Here is an 8,962-nt window from a genome sequence, read left to right as displayed (position 1 = left end):
GCGTGGCGCCGGGCAGCCCCGCGAAAGGATTGGTCCAGCCCAGAAGACCCCCCCCCGCCCCTCAGTGGCAGTAGCCAATCAAAGACGAGCTGGCAGGGTGGGACCGGAAGAACGCCCGCGGGGCATTGTGGGTGCTGTAGTCCGGGTGAAGCGCGGGGGGAAGGGGCAGCCAGACCCGATAGCTCCAGACCTGGGCTCAGCTCAGGCCAAAACCGGGTTTTGGTGGGTGTGTGCCGTGGCTGCCCGTTCAGAGCCGCCCCGGCCCGTCAGCAGAGGCGAGGAGGAGCGTTCCCAAACAAGCCGAAGGGGTTTGCCGGTGGCTGCCGCCGTGCTTGGCCGCGGGGCCGTGCGGATGCCAGAAAAGGCGCGTTTTTGAGGGAAAGGTGGTGTCTTCTAATTGAGTAGCAGATACACAAACCCACATAGAAGTTAACTGGTCGATTAAACGGAACATGTCACCCCTCTCTGTAACACCACGGAAGGCTGGATGGCCCCGGTTATGGGCGATAGCAGGAGGCTGTAGGACACATCCAAGCGTACAAACCATTAGCACAAGGACACAGCTGAGATAAGAAGAAAACTCAGTGTCTAAACCAGGACCTTTTGAAGAAAGTTTTGTGGGCTTGTTTTGACCAGATGGTTGGAAGCAGAAATCCCCAAATTAGCAGAAGAGAAGTAAAAGAACAGAGTGACTTGCTTATGCTAATTAATAAATAATAATGGGAGTGTACACTGTAACCAATTTCTGTATAAGTACTGCAGACACCCTGTGTTGTGCTTGATTTGTGGAAGGCCACTGAGCACCGGGGGTTGCACACACCTGAATAAATAAGCAATATCTCTCCTGCGTGTGTTGAATTGATTTATGGCACACTGGGCAAGAATCGGCTTTTTCAGACAACATCTCTACGAACCTGACCTCACTTGTTAATTTGTGTGAAGTGCTGTAAAAAGAGCAAAACCCTCGTTCCGACAGCGCCAAGCAAGCGCTGAGTAAATGCTGCGAGACCTGAGGATGACCCGTGAGGGCGCAGGCAATGGTCCCAGGAAGAGAGACTGGGCTGTAATGGTCAGCCTAAGAAGCAGCAGTTGTGAGCACCTGCTGCTTTATTGGGGCTGAATGGTTTGAGATGAAATTGTTTAAGAAAAAAATGAAAGAGAACTGACAATCCTCTTTCTCATTCATCATGGGCAGTTTTCTTACCTGGCCGATCCTGGGGCAGGAAAAGGAGTTTATTTGAATGTATCGAACAACGCAGTTCTGAAGCAATAATGAGTGTTTTCTTTCCTCCCTGCAGAGATAGTTAACAGCAGTGTTTTCTTTCTGCTAAACTTTGGGGGTCACTTGTTCTGGAAGAGAAAATGGTTAATGAACCACAAGAAAGGCTCAGCTGCTATTTTTTGACAAGGGAGTTTAGGCAAACATTCACAAGAAGAGCATGTGTCAAGGACAATGATTACGGGAGAGGCACTTCCAGAGCAGAGAGAGAGTATGTCTGTACCTGGGACTTGTAGGGAAGTTAGAAAAATCAGGGGAAGATGTGAAGTCAGCTCATTTATTAAAAAATGTGCAATTCTTGCAGCCACAAGTAAATTGACCTTAGATCGCTGTCATAAGAAACCGCTGAGCTCTACAATGAGGCTTCCCACAAGGGGTTTTAAAATGTCTTAATTTATGCACGTGAGCTTCAGAGACGGGTCAGTTCGTCACCTCTGCCACCAGCTGCCTTCAGAAACAACTCGTGCGTGTATTTGTGTATCTGTGAGCATAGGCGGGGCGGGGGGGCTGTGGGAAGGGGGCAAGGAGAGACGAAATATTCCTTCAGGACAAAAATACACCTGCAAAGTCATACTCTGGCTTCATCCTTCACCCTCTGGTTTCATTCACTTCATGTCCATAAAACTGAGGCCAGAATGAAGCCGTAATAAATAAATGAAGAACCCAAACGTTCAGCTTCTCATGAGGCACGTAGGATGCCCTGAGGAGGACACACACACTGATTTTATAAGGAACCCACTCACTACTAAAGGATTTATACCTGGATCCATTTCCAAATCAATTTTTCCTTGACTTGAGGCTTTCACTAAGACTCTTGTGGGGATTATAGAATTTCAGTTAGATGCCACTGTATTATTATTCTGTATACAGGAAGATTTTGCTTTTAGCAGTTACTCAACAAAACTCTATTTTCAGGCGGGGGGGGGAGAGAGAAGCTGGACTAGAAAATAACACACAAAAGAAAAGAGTGGGACTGGATAGCAGAACACCAAAGGGAACAATAAGAACCCCAACTGTTTCTAAGTGATCCCCCTCACCTTGGTTCATAGGTGGCAGCGACAGGCAGGACTGTCCCACTGCCAAGGAGCAGAGAAGAGTCCCAGTGCTGTCAACAGAATTATCTGGAGCTTTTGACCACAGCCAAATCATCCAGGGGGTTATTCTTTCTCTGCTTTTGGTGTTGAGCTACGTAGTGTCAGAAGTCCTTCTGTTGGATATCAAATGCACTTAAAATAACACAGGCGTGAAGTCAAACAGTATGACAAAATAAGGACAACTGCAAATTTTTAGTGTTTTCAGTAGGACTGTGGAAGATGAGGGTTTGGGTTGTTGGTTTGGGGTTTTTTTGTTTTTCAGCTCTCAGTAGCAGAAACATCTCCAGTCATTTGCATTCAAAACCTGAATGCATATAGACTCTTTTGAATCTTAGTATTGATGCAAGTCGTTATCACCCTAACCATAAAAGTTTCAGGGAATGGAAACCAGCTGTACAATCTATAATTGGCCAGACATACGTGGAATTGAGGAAAAATAAAGCTATTTTCATTTGTTTAAACGCAGTGGGTTTGTTCCTGTCAGGGAACACTCTGTCCCGCCAGCATTAATCTATCCAATTTAATCAGCTGCCTAGAAAGAAACCATTCAGCCCAGGGAGAAACAATACAGCAATTAGCAACACTCAGGTAGCAAGTACAGGGGCTGCCTTGCAAAGTTCAGGACAGACCCAGTTCTAGCAGGGTAGCCAAAGGATTAAGAAAGATTTGGGGATTTAATCTGAGAACAAAACTTTTCAACCACTGCAGAAAGCCCGAAGGTCAGATGAGGGGTGGAGTCTCTCCCTAAGGCATTTTTAAGTAAGCAGCTTCATTTTAAAAGCAGCACAGATCCTGGGACTGAACCTTAGGAAAATCACACATCCAGGGACCAACTGAATTCTAGTGGAAACATTTTTCTTGCTCTCTTACTCATAGTTGGGCTTTAATCCTGTTTGAAAGTAAATCTTCCTGATCATAAACACAGGACTTCTGCTTAGTATCCCTCTGCACAGGACTTGATGTCCTGCTAGTAAAGAGCCCAGAGGAACATCATGTTAATGTTTACCTACCCCAGGAGTTCCAGCTCTAGCAGAAGACAAAAGCACGCTGTCTGCTAACATTTTGTGGGGCTGCTTGTAGGGCTCCATCAACCTCTTGCTGCTTCCCAAAAAGGAAGCTCAAAACTGAAATAAGCTTCTTGCACTCCAAGGTCTTCAGCGTTCACTACAGCCCAACTTCCTGGGAACACGAACACCTGGACTGTCAGTACTTACCTCTGAGCTGAAGAAAATGCTGGTCAGGAGCGTCACGCTCCTGTGTACCTCTCCCTAAGAGGACAGGCACCCTGATATGGCATAAAGACAGAAAACCTCAAAGTTTTCCAAATAGCGATTGCATATTAAATGGGAAATTAAAAAAACGTCATTTCCCTTTTGTGCAGCAAGGAGAAAGGGTCTGTTTGGAGCTCTGTTCAAGGACGTTTTGGTGCCAGCAAGAGACCGGCCTCATCATTTCCCTCCCAGCTGCCCTAGGGCTGCAGCCCCTTATGCCACAAACTTTGTGGTGAACTTCACGCCAGGCAGAAATCCTTTGGAATGATGGCAGGAGTCACAGGCTTGATCTGTATGGGAAATGCAGATATATTAAAAAACTTACTGTTATATTTAGCCTCGCAGTTTGGCAAGCGACACAGGTGATAGAGCCAAAAATGGACTTTGTGGGCGGGTATTTAATAGCGTAAAATATACCCCAGACTTCCTACTCAGAATCAGAAACAGGTTTGTCTCCTGGTGCTGGCCAGAGCTAAAAGACATCCCTTTGACAAATGCAGGTTCCAGCGGGGAGGGTTTAGCAGGAAGGCCATCCTTCGAGGGGAAGTCTGTATTTAGGGGATTGGTAAACCAGGGACAAGCTCTTCAGCTGGTTTAGCCCTTACTCGCACCGGTGATGACTCCAGACCTACGCTCCTGGCACCAGCTGATGTTTAACCACTGTCTCCCATTCTTTCCCTCACTGAAACAACCCTGCAGCTTGAAATCCTCACGCATCTTGTTAGCTTTAGTGGCATCATCACCTCCTATCACTGGAAGTTAAGAATGTGCAAACAAATCAGTCGTTGCCCCCCATCTCCCTGCGACCAAGGCAGGGAGCTAAACCCTGGCCTCACCTGTATCCAGCTTCCAGCAGCTAAGGGTGCTGACCCTTCTAAAAACAGACTAGTTTGTGGTTTTCTATACTTCAGTTTACAGGTTGTAAGCAAAAACAGTCCCAGCATCTCATCCCTGGGAGAGTCATCAGGAGGAGCTGGGCCGCTGCTTTCCTTCCCTTGTACAGAGCACGGAGAAAATCAGAGGTGAGGATTCTCTCTGGAGGGATTAGCCACACTTGTGCTCCTTTATTTTTCCCCTACAGCCTGTGATTTTGCAGTAACAGAGCTACGGCTGAGAGCATCTGCTAAGGAATTAGTTAGAAATGGGTTTACTGGGAGTTCTAGTGCAACCCCAGATAGCAGAGATAAGGACCAGTTGAGAGTTTACAGCGGGGAGGAAAAGGTGGGTGTTGGTGGTATCGTCTCACTTGCTCCTTTTCTGCTCTATCCCTGTCCTGCTTTCAGCAAATAGATTTTATATTCTGTTCTCTGCTGCTGAAACACAATGCAAATGTCCGTGGTATTGCTATTAGTAGTGCCAAGTGAAAATAAATAAATACATAAACACTACCCCCTTCATCGCTGAGCAGTGCCATGGCTTGGTGTTTCTAAAACGCCTGACGTGTCTGTGGTGCTTCACAAACAGGGGGTCGAACTTCAGCTTGGCACCGATCAGGGTCACAACATCAACATCAGAAGCACTTTAGGGGAGGTCCCCAAGAACAGACACCGACCTGGTACCCACAGCCCACCAGCCCCAGACTGACCCTTTCAGGTCCAGCACAGCTTGGATTTCTTTAGGAAGGAAGATGCTGCTGAAGACCTCTGGTCATCTTCACCTAAATATTTTTTTTCCCCCTTTGCTGTGTGATCTGAAGCGAGTCTGGCTCTGTCACGTATCAGGGGCTTATCAGAGCTTACTCACTTTATTGAGTAAATTTTGCCAGAAATGCTTCAGCAACTCCAGGACTTAAAGAAAAGCTTGACATTTGATGGGGTTTTGTAGCAGTTCACTGGGCTGCAGCTGGAGCAGCCGTACTCATCCCGCTGCCTTTCTCCCTCCTGGAGACAGGGCAGCTGAGCACAACCATCCAGTTTATTAAAAACACAGATGTCAGACCTGGGGCTGCCTCATGGTGCTGGGAAATGTTCACGTCTCGGAGACCTGCTCTTCCAGATGATCAGGTTGCCCTGCTGGTCATGAGGAGTGGAGCAGATCTGAAGATGGGAGGGGTTCACCAGAGGAAGACGGCAGTTCGGGGCGAATTCTGCTCTCAACGGCCCTGCGTGGGGTTCTCTTGGTGTTGGAGCAGCATAGAGGATCCTGTGGGGCCTCTGCCATCCAGGAAGAAGGGGGAGCAAAATGGGATGTAGGTGCCCTGAAATGCATATGCCAGAAAAACCTCTCCCCGTGGCTTGTCCACCTGTCGTAAGGAATTGGGTTTGGCTGTTAATTCATTGCCCTGAAAGAATCTCCCACTGCATAACAATGAATCTCTGTGTGAGAAATAAACTCAACTCTCCTTCCCTGGAGGCTGGTTCTTAAGGCTTCAGGATTGTGGAGTGCAGCTCAGCATGAGCTAAGCTGATGCAACCCTGATGTCTAAGGGCCGGAGCTGCAGCGGTGGAAATTGGCACCTCCCCTTTGACCTCAGCAGCCCCAAAACACTTTGGTTCCTCTGTATCTACGTAATTAGGCATGGAGCAATTTCATTTTTTTTATCCCTGTGGGGTTTGAGAAAGCCATACTTCCGAAAATCAGCATCAGAAAACAACAGAGTGGTAAGGAGTGGGAACAACTTCCCTCTGTGCGTCCAGAAGCCACGCCAAAGAAGAAGGTCTCAACTTAGTTAAACCTAGCACAGCCTGTAACAGATCGGGTCTGGTCCTGTGTCCCCAGAGGTCACAAGACACGGAACAAGCTCCTTCACCATGCAAAGCGGAAGATCCAGCTGATTCCACCTTTTCTTGTTCCCCCATCATCTTCGTGATCTGCTGTTTCATGGGGAAATCACCAGGACAGCTACACGAGGACCACTTGGCTGGGCTGGGCTGTCTGGTCCTGGAGCAGGAACTTTTATTAGCCCCAGCTGATAAACCTTTCCCCCTAGCAGCCTCATGGGGATATTCCCCTAATTTCAATGATGTTCGTGTACCTCCCCCACGTATGAAAGCACAAAGCAAAGCTCAGTTGCAACCCTTACTTAGTTCTGCATGGAGGTTGAAGCCTTGAGAAATGCTGAGCTGACGAATTGCACCTTTTTACTGTCTTTTATTGGAGGCCATCAGATCATTTGCAGTAGTCGAACAGGTCACCTGCACAGTCTGGAAACCCCGATGCAGCTTCACAAATGCATCTGTTGAACTTTTTTGTACTAAAATTGCTTTTGTTTTCAGGCACTGTGGAATTGATGAAGAGCAGGAGTTCTGTCCACCGTTTCTCTGGAGGCTTAACAACACCAGAATAAAATATAAATATAGATTTATCCCATAGCAGGATTTGTTTTGCACCTAAAGAAAAAAAAAATAGTTTTTTGCTCAAATTGGAGTTTTTTTGTGCTGAAATCACCTTTGTCCTCGCAAAAATAACTGACAATATAAAATGCACCCAGCTTCTTTGTAAAGTGAAGATTTTTCTTTGAGGCTTTTTCTTTTGCTGAAATCTCGCAGACTCAGCAATGCTGCTGTGCAAAGCTCTGCAGGGCCAAGTTCATGTTCTTCTGAAACTCTTTGCTTCAGGATTAGTTCTTATAGTTCAATGCCTACAAAATATAGACAAATGTCTAACCTAAATACACAGGGGCTAATCCTCGTTTCACACACTTGCAGTTAAATTTGGGGCACCAGCAGTGAAGGCACTCCAGCTGCAGCACTTGAGACCTTGTGGTCACTGTGAGATCCCCGCTGGCTCTATATGCTTAAAAGCTGCAGACACATCTTCGTCTGTTATATCACACACAAACACAAAATCAGCTTTCACTAAATATACCTGTTCTTACATTTTTAACATTGTTTAAGGTAGTTTTCTGTTCCTCCCTAAGGTTGCCTTGGCACTGGTGAAAACCTGCAGAATTAATGACATTCAAATCCCTCTTTTAAAGTAATTTCTTCTCTTCTGGGAAACCTTTCAAACTCTTGCAGTGGAGAAAAGCAAGGGATGGCTGATCATCCCTACTCCTCCATGGGGAGTATAGTCCCTACATGACTAAAATGATGATTTTTTTTTTTTCCTGAAGCCCTATCGTAGAGGAAAAGTGCAAGGTGGTCATGAAGGCTTGTCCTTTTGCTCATGGAGTGGTCATATATTTATGGGGTTATAGTTATGCTGGGTATTTTGGTCTGTACCGAAATAACCACAAGCACCACTAGATGTCACAACTGCTTCACTGTTTGACTTTTCTCCCAGGACGGTTTCACTGAACAGCCTTGGCTGGAGAAGGACCTTTGCAGGTTTGGTTGAAGAGCAAAAAACAAGCACCGTGCAACTGAGCAAAACCGAGTTTTTGTCCTCAGGAGGTGCAAGATGCTTTAGGATAGACCTTTGTGGAGCACAGAATTCATGCTCTGGTTTCAGGCACAAAAAGACTCTGCGGCTTGTTCAATCTGAAGGAATCTATCAAAATCTATCCAGGACCTCCCTGACTCTTTGAAACTACAGCAGAAAATCAGGGAGGAGAGGATGTTTGAAGAGGGACACAAAAAACTTTGCTGAAGGCAGGAAAGCAAAGTGACCACAAGAATATAATTTTCTCCTTTATTCTGATAATTTTGTTATTGAAAGTAACTTTTCTATACTTTCTCTAGAGTTATCGTATGACATTTGCGTTGTTGCTGTGGTTATTGATGCTTGCTGGTCCTGGAACTCATGAAGACCTGCCTCCTCCTACTGAAATAGTTAAGAAGTAACAATAACATCAACTGAATGTAGTCAGGCCAAATTGGGAGCATTTTCTGTTGAAGGGAGCTGATTGTAGTGCCAAACTGCTACAGAGCTTGGCTGTATCTCTGCTCTATTTTAGCAACTTGTGGCAGAGAGGCAGATGACTGCAACGTGAAGGAGCGAGCACAGCTGCTTTAGCACATATGAAGGTCAGGGGGAGAATATTCTTCCTCCCTTCCCAGGGCAGTTTGATTTCTGTCTCCTCTGGTATCGTCCCTAGGAACCTAGTCATCCTCAGGACTTAGTACCGAGGTTGCCACAAAAGAAAAATACACCTTTTCCGGAGGGAGGTTTAAACTAATTTTCTCCCACAGGCCTTCAGAGAATTTTTCTTCCTCCTCTAAACACAACTGCAGTCAGTGCACCAGCCTGTGTCATCATTCTGCATATGAAAATAATAACAAAGCTGAAGATAATTAATTCATTTATTCACTCTGTTGTGACCAGTAATTGCTCCTGTGGATTCCTTTTTCACTCCAATGGCAACATTTATTACAAACAAAACAAAAGCTAAACTCCTGTGAAATTGCTATTAAAGCATTCCCTGAAGGTAAAAAAAA

The sequence above is a fragment of the Leptosomus discolor genome, chromosome 4 (assembly GCF_034619465.1).
Source record: "Leptosomus discolor isolate bLepDis1 chromosome 4, bLepDis1.hap2, whole genome shotgun sequence".
Lineage (NCBI taxonomy): Eukaryota > Metazoa > Chordata > Aves > Leptosomiformes > Leptosomidae > Leptosomus > Leptosomus discolor.
The sequence above is the reverse complement of the archived record's forward strand: the minus strand, read 5'-3'. Positions refer to the sequence as shown.